Here is a 17447-nt window from a genome sequence, read left to right as displayed (position 1 = left end):
GTTGTTAAAGACGCTGCAACTCTCCAGTATGTCGCCAGGATTTCTCACGCTGCTCCTTTGCGAAGCACCGACCTCGTGATTGATTTCCAACTGCTCAGTCAACTGCTCGAGAGAAAAGTTCAACAAGCCGGAGCAACTCAAGCAGTGCAGAGGCATGCCCGCCCATCGTGTTGGTGGTGGATTCGCTGTTTGGTTGTTTGGTCTGGATCATTTTCCACCTTCGTTTGCAAAGATACGGGGAACTCGATTATAGCCGGTGCTGCAACTGGAGGGTTTCTTTTTAAGGACTCGGTGCTGCTTCGAGATCTTGGTGGGGTTCTGCTTGCTGTAATTGAAGGCGCCAATATATGTTTTACACTCAATATCAATGACAACTTCTCCATTGTTCCTTTACAAGGTAGCTATCGTCGTCTCTAATTTGACAGACAGAAGGTTGATCCGTTTGCAGCACTATTACTGGTGGTTGATCCGGCCACTGTGCCTCTTGAGAACTAAGTGGCTCGCCACCTTCGCCGGACACTTGAAAATAACCGAGGTTCCACACATTGTGCTGCCAAACCCGATAAATGCAGAGAGAAGAATGGAGAGAACATCCTATGCGTGGAACTGTAGATCACAATAGGATATACTTTCAATTATTGTCGCTGGAAGCTGCTGAAGAACAAGAGGTTGACGGTCGTGAAACAGCTACGGGAGGATCTTGCTCAGCTCATCAAACTTGGCCATGAAAAAACTGCTTTTAATCGGGTTGAACAACTTGTTAAAAGATGAGAATATAATGGCGAACTTCTCGAGCCTCTGGTGATTAACACCGATCAAGTCAATGAACAGTGAACCTCGGGGTTTGTAGTTATACTTGGAACACCCTAGCCCATCAGAACTGTTGTCTGGCTAGCAAGACAGATTAGAGGAGAAGTAGCACGAGCTTGAGGGAGCACCATGGGTCGTATACGCAGCCGAGGATTTGAACATTTGCCCCAAGGAAGGGCGACTTCCAGATGCCAAAAGAGGTAAAATAAATTTCTAAGGCCATTTATGGAACAAAAAGTTTGAATTTTTTATTCCATGTATCGTAAATTCGGATGTCTGGGTAATTGAATGTTGTGAATGCTTATTCATTTCGGTAATTATTATTCCATGTATCATTGTATGTTATTGGTTTCTTCCAACCGGATGGAAGAAATAGTACTCTTAAGAATTTGGAATCTCGCTACTTTTGGCTAATATTTGTTTGGCTTCGCATTCTGTGTTGATTGAGTAAGTCATGAATTCTAAGCATTTATTGCTTTCTGTTTATCGAAATAATAATTCTTTCAAAGAATGCTTAGTCTGGATGAAGTAATAGCAATGGTTAACTCAATCTTCCTCATGTAATGTGCATTCAAAAAACCCTACTCTCGAGTTCTTCTTTTAGGTTGAGGATAACATTTGCAAGTTTGCAAAGAAGGGTTTGACCATGTAGACACCCATCTTCCGGGGTTTATATAATATATAGTTTTTAGAAAACGATCTTTGAAAGCATATATTATATAATTTTGATTTTTTTCTCTCTCTCGTCGATTTATTTCATATTTATTTATTATTTCTTATCTAATATTTTTGACTTTTTAGGGGATTTTTTTGATCAAAGGTAATTAATTTGAATTGAATGTTTAAATTTTAATTTAAATTTTAATTTTCGCAACTAAGACAACCGACAAATTAATTGGTACCGAAAGGGCGGTTCAAGGGTGCTAATCCTTCCTTGACCGTAACCGACTCCCGAGCCCGAGATATTTCTGGTGAAACGCAGATCAGGTAAGATGGTGTCCGGCCCACCTAAATTCGTTTTAAAGTGGTCGGTGGCGACTCTAACCCAATCAATTCAAGTCGAATCCCAATTCCGGGGCCCAACCGAAAGACGGTTACGACAGCTTGGCGACTCCGCTGGGGACAGGTAAGTGAGTCAGGCCAGAATTAATTTTCGGTTGTCTTTTTATGTGAAAAATTGTAAATTTAAATTTTAACTTATTTATTCGATTCCATTTATTTACCTTTGATTATCCTTCAAGTAAATAGTTGTACTAACGTTTGTTCAATGATTTCAGATTTTTTAAAATTATCATCTTTGGCTCTATACCCGAGCTCCAAACCCTTTTAAGTGGGGGTGAAAGCGACGCATTCGTGTGAATTTATTCACCGCATATGCCTAGCAAGTAGCCTTCGGGATTCATATATCTTATGTCTTCGTGTGAATTTATTCACCGTGCGGGCATAAGGGAATGTGTCCCCTCGAGTTTAACTTAGTCCACACAAGCCTGTGATGGGTTTAGGACTAAGGGTCTGGTAAGCCCAAGGGGGCACCGGCAAGGAGAACTCGAGTACCGTTTTTAGAACCTAAACCGGGAGAGTGCAGGGAATTAGAGCTCACCCCAAGACATCATTCCAAACCCTAGGATGCTTTGTTTCCTGCTTTATTTTCTGTTCAAAGCATGCGAACTAGACAAATATGCGGCTAGGATTTGTTTGAAATTAGCATGCGGGATAGAAATCATGTCTGTGTAGGAATATTAAGCATGTTCGGGTAGATTATCATGTGGGGTAGGATTTTTTATTTTTTTATTTTGATTTACCTCACTAACCCCTTTTATTTTTTATTCTATTTCATTTTGTTTTCATCATTCGCATCATTTAAAACGAGGTGTTGATCCACCAAAAATGTGTTTGTTAAACATGAATAATCTGCATTAATGGACAAAGGGATTATAATACAAAGAGATAAAAAGCTCAGAAGCCCAGCCGTGGTCAAAGAATACTCGGAGGCAAAGGGTGCAGGGGCAAGACGAGGAAAATGTTACTGACCCGGAGAGTCATTTCGAAAACTGCGAGATCAAGATGGCGAAACCCTAGCTAAGCTGGAGATCATTATTGATAAATTCTAGAAACAAGTCGATAAACTTTGGGTGGAGGGCTCCGATGGCACGTTCATTTGGAACAAGCTCGACATAGAGTGAAAGCCGGCGATGCAGTCCTTCGAGACCTTTTGGGGGCAAGCAGCTCGTTATTTGCATATTTTAGCCAAAGGAGTCGGAACGGTTTGACAGGATATTCAACCGGTGACAGACGAAGGCAGAAGACTAGTCAACCTATCAGAAGCTGTTCAGGGTTTATGCCTTCAAAATATTTTTGTCTCTTAAGACGTAACACTTTTGCCCCAATAAGGATTATTTATAATAACAGGTACATTTTTTGGATCAATGCCTCGAACATTTCATGCATCATGCATTCAGACATATTGTGCATTTGGTTATTATTATTATTATTATTATTATTATTTTTTTTTACATTCGCATTATTTTTCCTTTTTTTTACATTCACATGTCTCATCAAAAATGAGAACATTTTGATCCTATGACATATAAGGAGCTTTACCAACAGTTGTTTGACGCACACGTGGTGTCACCATATCCAGAGAAATCCATGAAGCCCCGTACCCGGGTAGTATGATGAGAACGCTCATTGCGAAAATCATAGCGGAGTCCCAGGGTGTACTATCGAGAATTACTCCACAATCAAGAGAATCATACATAAAATACGTAACAAGAATCGGATCGACTTCAACAACTTGGGGGCATCCAAGTGAGGAAGACCATTTCATCATTTGAGACATTTTGTTTGAATTTGTTTTTTCATTTTTTCTCAAGTTTTTGTAAGGACTTTTAAATAAATTTATGTTACTTTAAAGATGTTAAACAATGAATCACATTTGCAAACTTGCAATTCTTTGAATATCATTTGAATTAAGAAACTCTGTTAACGGTTCAAAGTTACAGATCTTTGACGAAGTAACATGGTTTAAAACAAAGACTTTGACCTTATCCAGAATATACCCTCAAACACCGTACCCCGCTCTTGCAATTAACCAATATACCCTCTTCCTTTCATAAGGTGCGGACAACATGGGGCATCATTTGCATATGACAATTACTATGTTTTTTATTTTGTTCAATGACGATGATGATCTTTACAAATGAAAGAGTCGAGTAGGTGAATCCAGTTTAGGTCAGTTGCTTGAAAATTGAACTCTAAAGATGAGATTCCTTGTTTTTCAAAAACACCTAGGCTATAACAGGTTCTTCTTGACAATCTTAGGAAATTAAATCCGTAAAAACTGAGCTATTCCGCTAAGGCAATTGGTTATAGAGGAAACATGAAAGCCCTGGCCTTATGAGTAGATTACGTTCAAACCATGACATTGCTCGGACACTTGGCAATTCGGTGTTTGCTCCACTGCTCTTGTCAGGCTGAAGACTCTGTGATGAGATGAACCCTTCAGTTAACTTGATAACTGTGATTATAATATTAAGCTGTCCCTCTAAAGCAATTGGTTAAACGCCCCGGCTTTATGGATTCAGCTAGTCAGATAACGCCAAATTAAATCAAATTTATCTGAGCAAGAAATTTTCGGTAATGTTGAACTAAGGGAGTTAAGGAACACCTGTTATAGTCGACTACACACGAGCACTCAAGAATTTCATTTTTAGACCGATATCTTTCGCACTGCCTTTGTTAGAGGAGCCTACAAAGCTTGAACAAATATAAGATTTCAGAGGACTGAAATAAAAGGTCTAGTAAGTGATCATGCTAGTTGTGTCATTTTGTCCGCACCCAATTGAAGTGCCAAAGCATGTTGTGATATTTCAAAAAAAAAATGACATTTTTTACCAAAACCTTATAAAAGAGGCCAAGCTAAAGTCAACCCATCCATTTGACATTGGTCAAAAAAAAAAACTGTAACTCTGAAAACGTTAAAAGAGCTATTGATTCCTTTGATATTCTTTGAACTCACGTTTATAATTTGATTCAATTGCGAATAATATGTTACAGCATTTTTACCATTTTCTCTCCTGAAACAAGAAAAATGAGAAAAACATTTTCAAGCAGAACAGTTTCAGATATGAAAGGTCTGTAAAGCCAAAGCTCGGGAAGCAAATGGGGCACGATCGATTCCATGGACCAGATTGGCAGACAAAGCACGAAGAGATAACACATAATTCATTCATGTTGCATGCATCTTAGACATACTTAGGTGCATCACATTCCTCATTTTAGCATACATGATTTTTGCAGCTTTTAGAGTCAAGGATACTTGATTCGTAAGCGTCTTTAAAGAACGATGGTGGTTGCTTAGCTCGGCAGCAAGAAGCTACACTTCGACCAACTTGACAGATTGAAAATTTTCTCTCGAACTCACAATTTGCTCGAGAGTAGATTTCAACTTCACAATAAAGGATATCTAGCTCGAAGCCAAATATCCACGATTTCAAATCCACGACGGAGGATATCGGGTCGCTCAAGACAACGCAAGTTCAACTTCACGACGAAGGGACCGCTGGTTGTCAATAAACATTTCTCAATTTCAGAGCCAATTTCAACTTCACAACGAAGGATATTGGACTCCAGACAACGCAAGTTCAACTTCACGACGAAGGGACCGCTGGTTGTCAACAAACAACTTCTCAATTTCTGAGCCAATTTCAACTTCACAACGAAGGATATTGGACTCCAGACAACGCAAGTTCAACTTCACGATGAAGGGACCGCTGGTTGTCAACAAACAACTTCTCAATTTCTGAGCCAATTTCAACTTCACAACGAAGGATATTGGACTCCAGACAATGCAAGTTCAACTTTACGACGAAGGGACCGCTGGTTGTCAATAAACAACTTCTCAATTTTAGAGCCAATTTCAACTTCACAACGAAGGATATTGGACTCCAGACAACGCAAGTTCAACTTCACGACGAAGGGACCGCTGGTTGTCAACAAACAACTTCTCAATTTCAGAGCCAATCTCAACTTCACAACGAAGGATATTGGACTCCAGACAACGCAAGTTCAACTTCACGACGAAGGGACCGCTGGTTGTCAATAAACAATTTCCCAATTTCAAGAGCCAATTTCAACTTCACAACGAAGGATATTGGACTCCAGACAACGCAAGTTTAACTTCACGACGAAGGGACCGCTGGTTGTCAATAAACAATTTCCCAATTTCAGAGTCAATTTAAACTTCACAGCGAAGGATATTGGACTCAAGACAATGCAAGTTCAACTTCACGACGAAGGGACCGCTGGTTGTCAACAAACAATTTTCCAGTTCCAGAACCAATTTCAACTCTACGACGAAGGGAATCGTACACACGAGCAGAATCCATCTTTAGATTGGATTTCAACTTCACGACGAAGGATATCCAACTCAAAGAAGGAGCATCTGTCAACAAACTTTCTAGTTTCAGAGCTAATTTCAACTTCACGACGAATGATATCCAATTCCTGGCTCAACTTTATGGCGAAGGGGTCACCCACTGTTTCAACTTCACGACGAAGGGAATCGTGCCCACAAGCAATCATGCCATCCACAGATTTGACTTCCTTAAGTCAACGATTAGAGCTTCTGAGAGGATTTCTTTAACATGCAGGAACAAGCGGATTATCGGTCGCCTTTGAGATTATTTCCCTCGAAACAGAAGATTTTGTGTCGCTTTAGATGGTTTCCCTCGAAACTAAAGATTTTGTCTCTCTTGAGACAATTTCTCTTGAAACAAATTTTGTCTCTCTTGAGACGGTTTCTCTTGAAACAAATTTTGTCTCTCTTGAGACAGTTTCCCTTGAAATACCAACCAATATGTTTCTCTTGAAACACAAAAACCTTTGAGTTCGACTACGCTCAACTCCAAGGCACATCATTTGCAACATAGCTCAAGGCAAGAAGGGCTATTTGCTAACCAAAGACCTTCGAGTTCGACTACTCTCAGCTCCGAGGCACATCATTTGCAGTATAGCTTAAGTCGAGAAGGGCTATCTGCCAACCAAAGACCTAACGAGTTCGATTTCATTTAGCTCGATGACAGTGGTGAACTACTTTCTAGAAGAATTTTCAAGCCGAAATCTTTAAACCGAGAAGAAAACAGAGGCCCAATTCCAGGAAGCTCAATCACATTTGAGAAGATTGGACAAAAACTGGTTGTCTTTTTCGTCTTTGCCCTATTCTTGTTAACACAAGAATGTGCAAAGAGGGGCAGCTGTAGACACCCGTTTTTGACCGGGTTTAAAAAATATATATATATAATATTATAATAATTAATTCTTATTATTAATTACTATTATTATGTTATATATATATTGGGTTAGTTATCTACTTGGAATCCCATGAAATCCGGTGACTTTGAGAGAAATGGCTTTGTGGGTCCTTAAAAAGTGGATTTTAGGTTGCCACTTACTGGATAAGGATCACGACACCATAAAAAAGAGGGCAGTTGAGGTTGTTATGATCTTTCTCCATGATTCTCGACATGCTAGGCTTGTTATATAAACTAGTTGTAAAAATGCAAAAAGGGGGGAGAGAAAAAAGGCAGAGTGGAGATCAGTTGGTGGACTCAGTGGGACCCTTCTTCTCTCCCATCTCTGTTTTGGATTTCCTTTGCTTTTAAAACACTCCCAACCTCACTCCCATGGCTTCATCGACTCACTGCCTCCTCTTTTTCTCTTTTGTTCCCTGTTCTGGGTTTACGATCAAATTTTGGTCCGATCTCGTTGTTAAAGACGCTGCAACTCTCCAGTATGTCGCCAGGATTTCTCACGCTGCTCCTTTGCGAAGCACCGACCTCGTGATTGATTTCCAACTGCTCAGTCAACTGCTCGAGAGAAAAGTTCAACAAGCCGGAGCAACTCAAGCAGTGCAGAGGCATGCCCGCCCATCGTGTTGGTGGTGGATTCGCTGTTTGGTTGTTTGGTCTGGATCATTTTCCACCTTCGTTTGCAAAGATACGGGGAACTCGATTATAGCCGGTGCTGCAACTGGAGGGTTTCTTTTTAAGGACTCGGTGCTGCTTCGAGATCTTGGTGGGGTTCTGCTTGCTGTAATTGAAGGCGCCAATATATGTTTTACACTCAATATCAATGACAACTTCTCCATTGTTCCTTTACAAGGTAGCTATCGTCGTCTCTAATTTGACAGACAGAAGGTTGATCCGTTTGCAGCACTATTACTGGTGGTTGATCCGGCCACTGTGCCTCTTGAGAACTAAGTGGCTCGCCACCTTCGCCGGACACTTGAAAATAACCGAGGTTCCACACATTGTGCTGCCAAACCCGATAAATGCAGAGAGAAGAATGGAGAACATCCTATGCGTGGAACTGTAGATCACAATAGGATATACTTTCAATATTGTCGCTGGAAGCTGCTGAAGAACAAGAGGTTGACGGTCGTGAAACAGCTACGGGAGGATCTTGCTCAGCTCATCAAACTTGGCCATGAAAAAACTGCTTTTAACCGGGTTGAACAGCTTGTTAAAAAATGAGAATATAATGGCGAACTTCTCGAGCCTCTGGTGATTAACACCGATCAAGTCAATGAACAGTGAACCTCGGGGTTTGTAGTTATACTTGGAACACCCTAGCCCATCAGAACTGTTGTCTGGCTAGCAAGACAGATTAGAGGAGAAGTAGCACGAGCTTGAGGGAGCACCATGGGTCGTATACGCAGCCGAGGATTTGAACATTTGCCCCAAGGAAGGGCGACTTCCAGATGCCAAAAGAGGTAAAATAAATTTCTAAGGCCATTTATGGAACAAAAAGTTTGAATTTTTTATTCCATGTATCGTAAATTCGGATGTCTGGGTAATTGAATGTTGTGAATGCTTATTCATTTCGGTAATTATTATTCCATGTATCATTGTATGTTATTGGTTTCTTCCAACCGGATGGAAGAAATAGTACTCTTAAGAATTTGGAATCTCGCTACTTTTGGCTAATATTTGTTTGGTTTCGCATTCTGTGTTGATTGAATAAGTCATGAATTCTAAGCATTTATTGCTTTCTGTTTATCGAAATAATAATTCTTTCAAAGAATGCTTAGTCTGGATGAAGTAATAGCAATGGTTAACTCAATCTTCCTCATGTAATGTGCATTCAAAAAACCCTACTCTCGAGTTCTTCTTTAGGTTGAGGATAACATTTGCAAGTTTGCAAAGAAGGGTTTGACCATGTAGACACCCATCTTCCGGGGTTTATATATATAGTTTTTAGAAAACGATCTTGAAAGCATATATTATATAATTTTGATTTTTTTCTCTCTCGTCGATTTATTTCATATTTATTTATTATTTCTTATCTAATATTTTTGACTTTTTAGGGGATTTTTTTGATCAAAGGTAATTAATTTGAATTGAATGTTTAAATTTTAATTTAAATTTTAATTTTCGCAACTAAGACAACCGACAAATTAATTGGTACCGAAAGGGCGGTTCAAGGGTGCTAATCCTTCCTTGACCGTAACCGACTCCCGAGCCCGAGATATTTCTGGTGAAACGCAGATCAGGTAAGATGGTGTCCGGCCCACCTAAATTCGTTTTAAAGTGGTCGGTGGCGACTCTAACCCAATCAATTCAAGTCGAATCCCAATTCCGGGGCCCAACCGAAAGACGGTTACGACAGCAGGAAATAGAATTGGAATTCAATTCCATATTCTGTTTGGTTCGCAGACATGTCAGATGAATTTGATTTCAGTAATGTAAAATGATAGAATTGCCCTTCTTATTTTTTTGTTTTATTTTAGTTTATTTTACAACTTACATGTAGTAATATATTATCAAAAATTAAAAAATATTAAATTTTCATTTTAATGATTGATTATTCATTTCAATAAATTATAAAAATCATGCTAATAAACATTATAAGTTAAAATCATCGCAATCAAAATATGTTAATAAATTACCAAAAGATAGAGCAATATTTCGATACATTCCAATCGGAGTATGTTAATTAGTTACAAAAAAATATACCAAAAACTATTTTTATTCAATATATGAATTAGAAACTCGACCCGACACAACTCAAAATAATAAAAAAATCATTTTTATTCAATAAAAATATTGACTTAATTAAAAAAAAATTATATAAAGAGGGGTATTATTGTAATTATTCCTAAATATATAAGGTAAAATTATATATTTTTTCGGGTCGGTCCGGTTTTTTCACCCTAAACCCGAACCCGACCCAAATATCACACTTAAAAAAATCCGACCCGACTCGACCCGAATATCACACTTAAAAAACCTGACCCGACCCGAACAAAATAAAGTTTCATCCGACCTGAATATATGAATTAAAAATCCGACCCCGACCCGAAATAATAAAAAAATATTTTTATTTAATAAAAACAATGACTTAATCCGACCCGACCCAAATAATATATATTTTTGGGTCGGTCCGGGTTTTTTCACCCTAAACCCGAACCCGACCCGACCCGAATATCACACTTAAAAAAAACAACCCGACTCGACCCGAATATCACACTTAAAAAACCCGACCTGAACAAAATAAAGTTTCATCCGACCCGACCCGAATATATGAACTAGAAATCCAACTCGACCCGAAATAATAAAAAATTATTTTTATTTAATAAAAACAGTGACTTAATCCGACCCGACCTGAATTATATATATTTTCAGGTCAGTCCCGTTTTTTTAACCCTAAACCCGACCCGAATATCACACTTAAAAAAACCCGATCCGACCCGACCAAAATAAAGTTCCACCCGACCCGACCCGACCCGAATATATGAATTAGAAATCCGACCGGACTCGAAATAATAAAAAAATATTTTTATTTAATATATGAATAAGTTACCAAAGGATTGATGAGGGTAATATAATCAAATTTCAATTCTCTCCAACAAGGGGATTGAACTAAACGTGAGAAATTCTAACTAAAAGCAAAATTCAGCTGAAAGCAGGTTAGCTGCTACAAAAATGGTAGATATCATATATTTATTGTCCAACTACAGGGATTGATAGAACAAAGCTCGAGTCACATGTCAGACAACATTGGTCAGAGGTTCTCTGAAAACGCTTTTGCGGTTCCAAGAAGCACATACAATTTCTTATGCACTGCTCTTTGCTCTCTTTTTTTTGGGTTGGTTCTTTAAGAACCGTGTGATGCCCCAACCATCAGAGTAGATGACAAAACACAGATTTTATTCCGTAGAATGCTGCTCCGTCTTCTATAACTGCTCCGTCTTCTATAACTGCTTGACAAGCATAAATAGAACAAATTAAGGTATATAATCTTCTGGTTCCGGATTATAATAAATTTTACATGAATCGAAAAGCACATTAGTTAATCTAGCATGAAAAGCTCCCTTTGTCCACCCCCTCCTTTCCACCTCCAATAAATATCGGTTCCCTCACCTAGTAATGCATCAGTATGAGTAGCATACTAAGTTTTTAGAAATGCCATTCATCTTTATGTATATATTCTCTGGTAACTACTATTAATCTGATTCCATTTTTCCATTAGTGTACAAAAAATTTGCAGATAAAGGATTCTAACAGAGTAGGCAGGTTAAAACATTTCATTGAAAAGGCATGCAGTTTCAACCTTAAATTAGACTCAGAATACTTTCGCCAGCAAAAGAACAATAATGGGACATTGAAGAAAATTTGTTTTTCCCCATAGTAATAATAGACTTATAGCGCTGGACTTTCTTTCTATGTGAACACAATAATAACAATTATCATTAAGCAGACAAGCAAATATTTATTATCAGAAATCGCTTCACAAACCAATCCAAGATGCAACAATGTAAAAGAAATTACCTCTTCATTCAATATAAAACATTTTGCATGTTTTCCCATCTTCAACTAACTGATTTATAGCATTCCTTAATTTCTCATAATCCTTCAATGTATTATAAACCTGATGAGAAATTCTCACATATCCTGTAATGAACCCTTCATTATCTCTAACTCCCTCTTCCCCTTCCTTGGAAACCTGATGAAAGATTGGAATTTCGACCTCATAACGATCTCGCAAATGCGACCTCAATGTCACAGCATCCTCCTCGCTATTATGGCACAACCTCGAAGGCAAACCAACCATAATCATCGCAGCTGACATCTCTGGAGGAGTCCCTAAATTTGTCCCCCAAGACTCTGCCAACATCTTCCCCATCTTCACCACTTCATCATGGTTCCTCTTCACTATCCCATCAATCCCTCCTTCGAACCTGTTAATAAACTCCAAAACTGCAGGAATCACTAATTGAGAACCATAATCCCTAGTCCCGATCCAGGAACTTTCAATCGGCAATCCATTTCCATACTCATGTGAAACAACAGGGTGATGCACATCAGATGACGAAGTTGATTTTTTACAATACAGAAATGCTGCAGATGGCGGGCAGAAGAACCATTTATGTAAATTGCTAACATAAAAATCGGCTCCAACTTCTGACATCTACTTTCACGCTCCCAATTGCGTGTGCCGCGTCTACAAAAACCTGCTCTATCCCTTCTGTCCTACAAATCCTAACTAATTCTTTTACCGGAATAACAACAGATGGCATTGATGTAATATGATCGATAATCGCTAGCCTTATCTTTCTACCATTGGATTTTCCTTGCTCGATTGATTTTTTGAATTCGGAAACGATTTCTTCCTCGGATTTACTGGGAATGGTAACCGTACCACGATAACGGAGCCACCGGAGCGAGTGACATACGCTTGGATTGATTTTTTAACGGCCTGAAATGTGCAGTGGAGAATTAAAACCGTGTCGGTTTTCTGGAACTTCCCTTCGGCGAAACTACGGCCGATCCGTTGGAGGACGATGACAGCGGCGGTTGTGGCGTTATCGATGAGGGAGACCTCGTCGACGTGGTCGGCGTTTTTGACGTCCTTGATGATTTCCGTGACGAAGGGTATTAAAGTAAAAGGCATCAGGTTGGCAGAGGAACTGCAGCTGCCAATGGCGTTGAGCAGTAAGAACCGTGCCGGGACAGCTACCAAAACTCCCGTTGTTGATGCGAGCGACACGTGGCTGACACGTTTCATTCCCAAAAAACTGTTTATAGACGCAGCCGTTCGATTATGAGAATATCCATTTGGGGAAATATAATAGTCTAGGGGTCAAGAGTCTGACACGTGGATATATTATTCGGCGTCGTTTTAATTGAGAACACGTCATACTCTATGATGTCAACAGCGGTTGACCAATCAAAAGAAGCGATCAAGCCAGCAGGGCAAAATGAACCATTACCGTAGGTTCAAATGGATGCGTCGATGGAAATCTAATATAGAAAAGATCGATGAGAATAGCAATGGGCTCTGTTTCTGGTGCTCCTTTCGATTAAGCGCCTAAAACCCAACACAGAGACGGAGAAGAAAGAGTTATATTTAAGAAGAGTCAATAGATTGTTGAGGTTTCAATTCCTCGATAATTCAAATAAAAAGGCTCTCCTTTCTTTCTTGTTCCGTCTCATATCAGGTATGAAATTTCCTTTATTTTGTATTGTATTTTAAAAAAAAACCCTAGATTTGATCTTTTTAGTATTAAATTTGGATTTTAGGCTGGAATTTGGAAGAAGGGATTGTATCGAAGCTTGAATTGAGGGGAGATAGCCAAGGGATCAAATTCGCTTCTTTTTTTTAATCATGTCAGGTGAATTGTTACGAGTTTTTTTTAATCATGCCTGTTTATGGGGTGTCTGTCGGCATTTGGTGGTGAACGTGGCGTTGAAGTTGTTCCTATTCGTTTTAATCCTGTAGGTTTGATTCATTCCAAGAGGTGGAATTTGATTGGCATTATATTCAATTAAGGGAGATTTTCAATTGCAATGATGGATTTTCTTTCGTCTAAACCTGATAAAAGTCCAATTGCTCCTGCCCCTCCCATAATCTCCCCTGTAGCACCTAGATTTCCTCCATCTAATTTACAACAAGATCAGATACCTTCCTCTTCAATAAATATCCCATTATGCTATCACCGGAAAATGGGGTCAAACAGGAAGCTCTGTTTCCCATTTGAGTACTCCCCCTGGCCCCCCTGTATTTACATCACCAGTTCGGCCTGCTGCTGTGCCTTTCCGAACCTCTCCTGTAACTCCTCAGCCAGTTGCTCTCGCGTCAGTCTCATCTTTGCCCACATCTTCCCCTCCATATTTTTCGAATGGGTCAGTGGAGCTGCAACAGCAACTTCCCAATGCTATTGAGGAACCTGTGCCCGATGGAAAGCCACCATGCGTTTTATTCTCAGCTCATAAGGTATCTCTTATTCTTTGAGGGATGAAATGAGAAGCTGAATTATTTTTATTGTTTTAATTTCTCTTTTCTAAGATTTTGCTATCAAAATCTTGAATTTCTATTTCAGATTTTATGATTATGCACATATTATTATATTTTACTGTTTATCTTTGCGGTTATATGCACTATTTCTATCTATAATTGATTTTTCCTCTTACATTATTTTTTTGTATCAGGTGTTGAAACACAAGAAACAAGCAAATGTACCTAGTTTAGGTTTTGGAGTATTGGTTTCTCCTAGAAGGGAGGCTTCACCAGGTCCTCCAGTGGTACAACGGGATCCTCATCGATGCCATGATTGTGGAGCTTATTCAAATCTGTATTCCAACATACTAATTGGCTCAGGCCAATGGCAGTGTGTAATCTGCGGGAATCTAAATGGAAGTGAAGGTGAATACATAGCACTGAGCAAGGAAGAGCTTAGTAATTTTCCTGAGTTGTCATCATCTTTGGTTGATTTCATTCAAACAGGGAATAAGAGACCAAGTTTTGTTCCAGTTACTGATTCGAAAACTTCTGTACCGGTGGTTCTTGTCGTTGATGAATGTTTAGATGAGCCACACCTTCAGCATTTACAGAGCTCCTTGCATGCATTTGTTGATTCACTGCCATCAACAACAAGAATTGGAATCATTTTGTATGGCCGCACAGTATCAGTCTATGACTTTTCAGAAGAATCTGTTGCTTCTGCTGATGTGATTCCAGGTGGCACTTCACCTAGTCAGGAGACCTTGAAAGCATTGTTTTATGGAACAGGTATATACTTGTCTCCAACGCATGCTTCAAAAGAGGTGGCACACCTGTTATTCTCGTCATTGAGGCCATATAAGTTGAATGTTCCAGAAGCATCAAGAGATAGGTGCTTGGGTACTGCAGTTGAGGTTGCTCTGGCTATTATTCAAGGACCATCTGCAGATTTTCTCGAGGTTTGGTTAAAAGGCCAGGTTTTAACAGCAGAATCATTGTGTGTGCTGGTGGACCGAATACTTACGGCCCTGGATCTGTCCCTCATTCTTATAGTCACCCTAATTATCCTCATAAGGAAAAGAGTGCATTAAAATGGATGGAGCATCTTGGCCGTGAGGCTCATCAACAAAACACAGTGGTTGATATTCTCTGCGCTGGAACTTGCCCTGTAAGGGTTCCCGTGCTGCAGCCTCTTGCAAAAGCTTCAGGGGGTGCTTTTGTTCTTCACGATGATTTCAGTGAAGCCTTTGGTATTAACTTACAAAGGGCAGCTGCCAGGGCTTCTGGTTCTCATGGTTTGTTGGAGATACGCTGTTCTGATGACATTCTTATTACTCAGGTTGTGGGTCCTGGTGAAGAGGCTCATATTGATACACATGAAACCTTTAAGAATGATATTTCTCTCTGTATTCAAATGCTGAGTGTTGAAGAAACACAATGCTTCTCTATATCGATGGAGAATAAGCATGACATCAAGAGTGATTTCGTTTTTTTTCCAGTTTGCCATTCTATACTCAAATGTTTATCAAGCTGATATAACTAGAGTGATTACTATCAGATTGCCAACTATTGATAGTGTTCCAGAATATCTTCAAAGTGTTGAAGATGAGGTGGCTGCTGTCCTAATTGGCAAGAGGACTCTCTTGGGAGCAAAGAGTTATTCTGATGCACATGATATGCGCACAACAATAGATGAAAGAGTTAAAGACATTGCTCTAAAATTTAGCTCTCAAGTGCCAAAGTCGAAGCTTCATCGGTTCCCAAAGGAAATCTCTCTACTACCAGAGCTTCTATTCCATCTTAGGCGGGGCCCATTGTTGGGAAATATTGTTGGTCATGAGGATGAGAGATCTGTACTGCGGAATTTGTTTTTGAATGCATCCTTCGATCTTTCACTTCGCATGGTTGCCCCTCGCTGTCTGATGCATCGTGAAGGAGGCACTTTTGAAGAATTGCCAGCCTATGATCTTGTCATGCAGTCTGATACAGCAGTTGTTCTAGACCATGGTACAGATGTCTTCATTTGGTTGGTATGTAAATTAAACCGTCTTTTAGCTTTAGCTGGTATATCTGTTATGGTTGCTTCTATGTTCATCTTCACAGTGTAAATGAATAAGAGATCGAACAATTAATGTAGTTTGAAAGCTAGTTCCAAGCAAAGACCTTAGGGCATATCTTCCTACGCCACTCATGAACACGGTCATGCCTTGTTAATGTTCAGAATTGCATTTATTTCTATAATATCAAGCCATGGTTTAAAAATGATAATCCCCTGGTTTAGGGGTAACTTGAAAAAAAGCCTTCTTGTGTGAAGCTATTCGTGACTTGCTAAATGCTGAAAGTAGCTACTCTTAGTAAATTATATAGATGCATACCCTGTGACAATCTGGCCTTGGATGTCTGTATTTCCTTTTCGTTGTCCACTACATGTATGTGTTTGCATGGTATGTTATGAGATACCGGTGGATTACTTCGCTGGAATTGTATTTAGATTTTAGAAACTACATCTTTTTCCATTTACTTATTTTATGGGACAATATTGAACATCTTCCTCTCAACTGCTGGCTCAGGGTGCTGAAGTTGCAGCTGATGAAGCAAGAAGTGCTGCAGCTTTGGCAGCTTGTAGAACATTGGCTGAAGAGCTTACAGAGTTACGATTTCCAGCTCCTCGGATCCTTGCATTCAAGGTTTTTCTCTCCACTTCTATTAACTGTGCATTGTTGTGGGGTTTCCCCCCTCTTCATCATCATCATCGTCATCTTCTTCTTAACCATCAGAGAAAAAAAAAGAACCTAATGATCTGGTTTTGTTGCAGGAGGGGAGCTCTCGGGCCCGATATTTTGTTTCTCGGTTGATACCAGCGCACAAGGATCCTCCTTACGAGCAGGTAAGAGAAAGAAAAATGATAACGAGAAAGGCTTTTCGGTTTTAGTCGGAAAACAATTAAGTAGGGTGTGATACTTGTGCAGGAGGCAAGATTTCCACAGCTTCGAACCCTTGCGACAGAACAACGGATGAAACTGAAAAGCAGTTTTATTCATTTTGATGATCCCAGCTTCTGTGAATGGATTCGGAGTTTGAAAGTAGTGCCACCTGAACCAATCTAAGAGATGTTTATGTCAAAATTCCTCGAAGGGAGTCCCAGAGAGTTGCATCCAATCATATCATTTATTGGATATTTATACTCTAGTTTTTGTTGTTCTCCTCGTGAAGGGAATGTACATGTACATCTTTCTTGCATTTTTATTTATTATTTTTCTCTTTGACGAAGTTATCCCTCTCATTTATTCTTCAAATAAACAGCTATACTTGATAGTAACTACAAAGTTTAACATTATTGTCACATTTGGTAGAGA

The 17447-nt window shown here is 39.4% G+C and overlaps 2 pseudogenes; one reads left to right on the top strand and one right to left on the bottom strand.

Moving 5' to 3' along the window:
* Positions 1 to 10783: 10783 nt before the first annotated feature.
* LOC120158446 lies at positions 10784 to 13009 on the bottom strand (annotated as a pseudogene).
* A 92-nt stretch (positions 13010 to 13101) lies between these two features.
* On the top strand, positions 13102 to 17438 carry LOC120158284 (annotated as a pseudogene).
* The last annotated feature ends 9 nt before the right edge of the window (positions 17439 to 17447 follow it).

The sequence above is a fragment of the Hibiscus syriacus genome, unplaced genomic scaffold (genome assembly GCF_006381635.1).
Source record: "Hibiscus syriacus cultivar Baekdansim isolate YM2019G1 unplaced genomic scaffold, ASM638163v2 tig00111311_pilon, whole genome shotgun sequence".
Classification (NCBI taxonomy): Eukaryota; Viridiplantae; Streptophyta; class Magnoliopsida; order Malvales; family Malvaceae; genus Hibiscus; species Hibiscus syriacus.
This window is presented reverse-complemented; position numbering and strand designations above follow the sequence as displayed.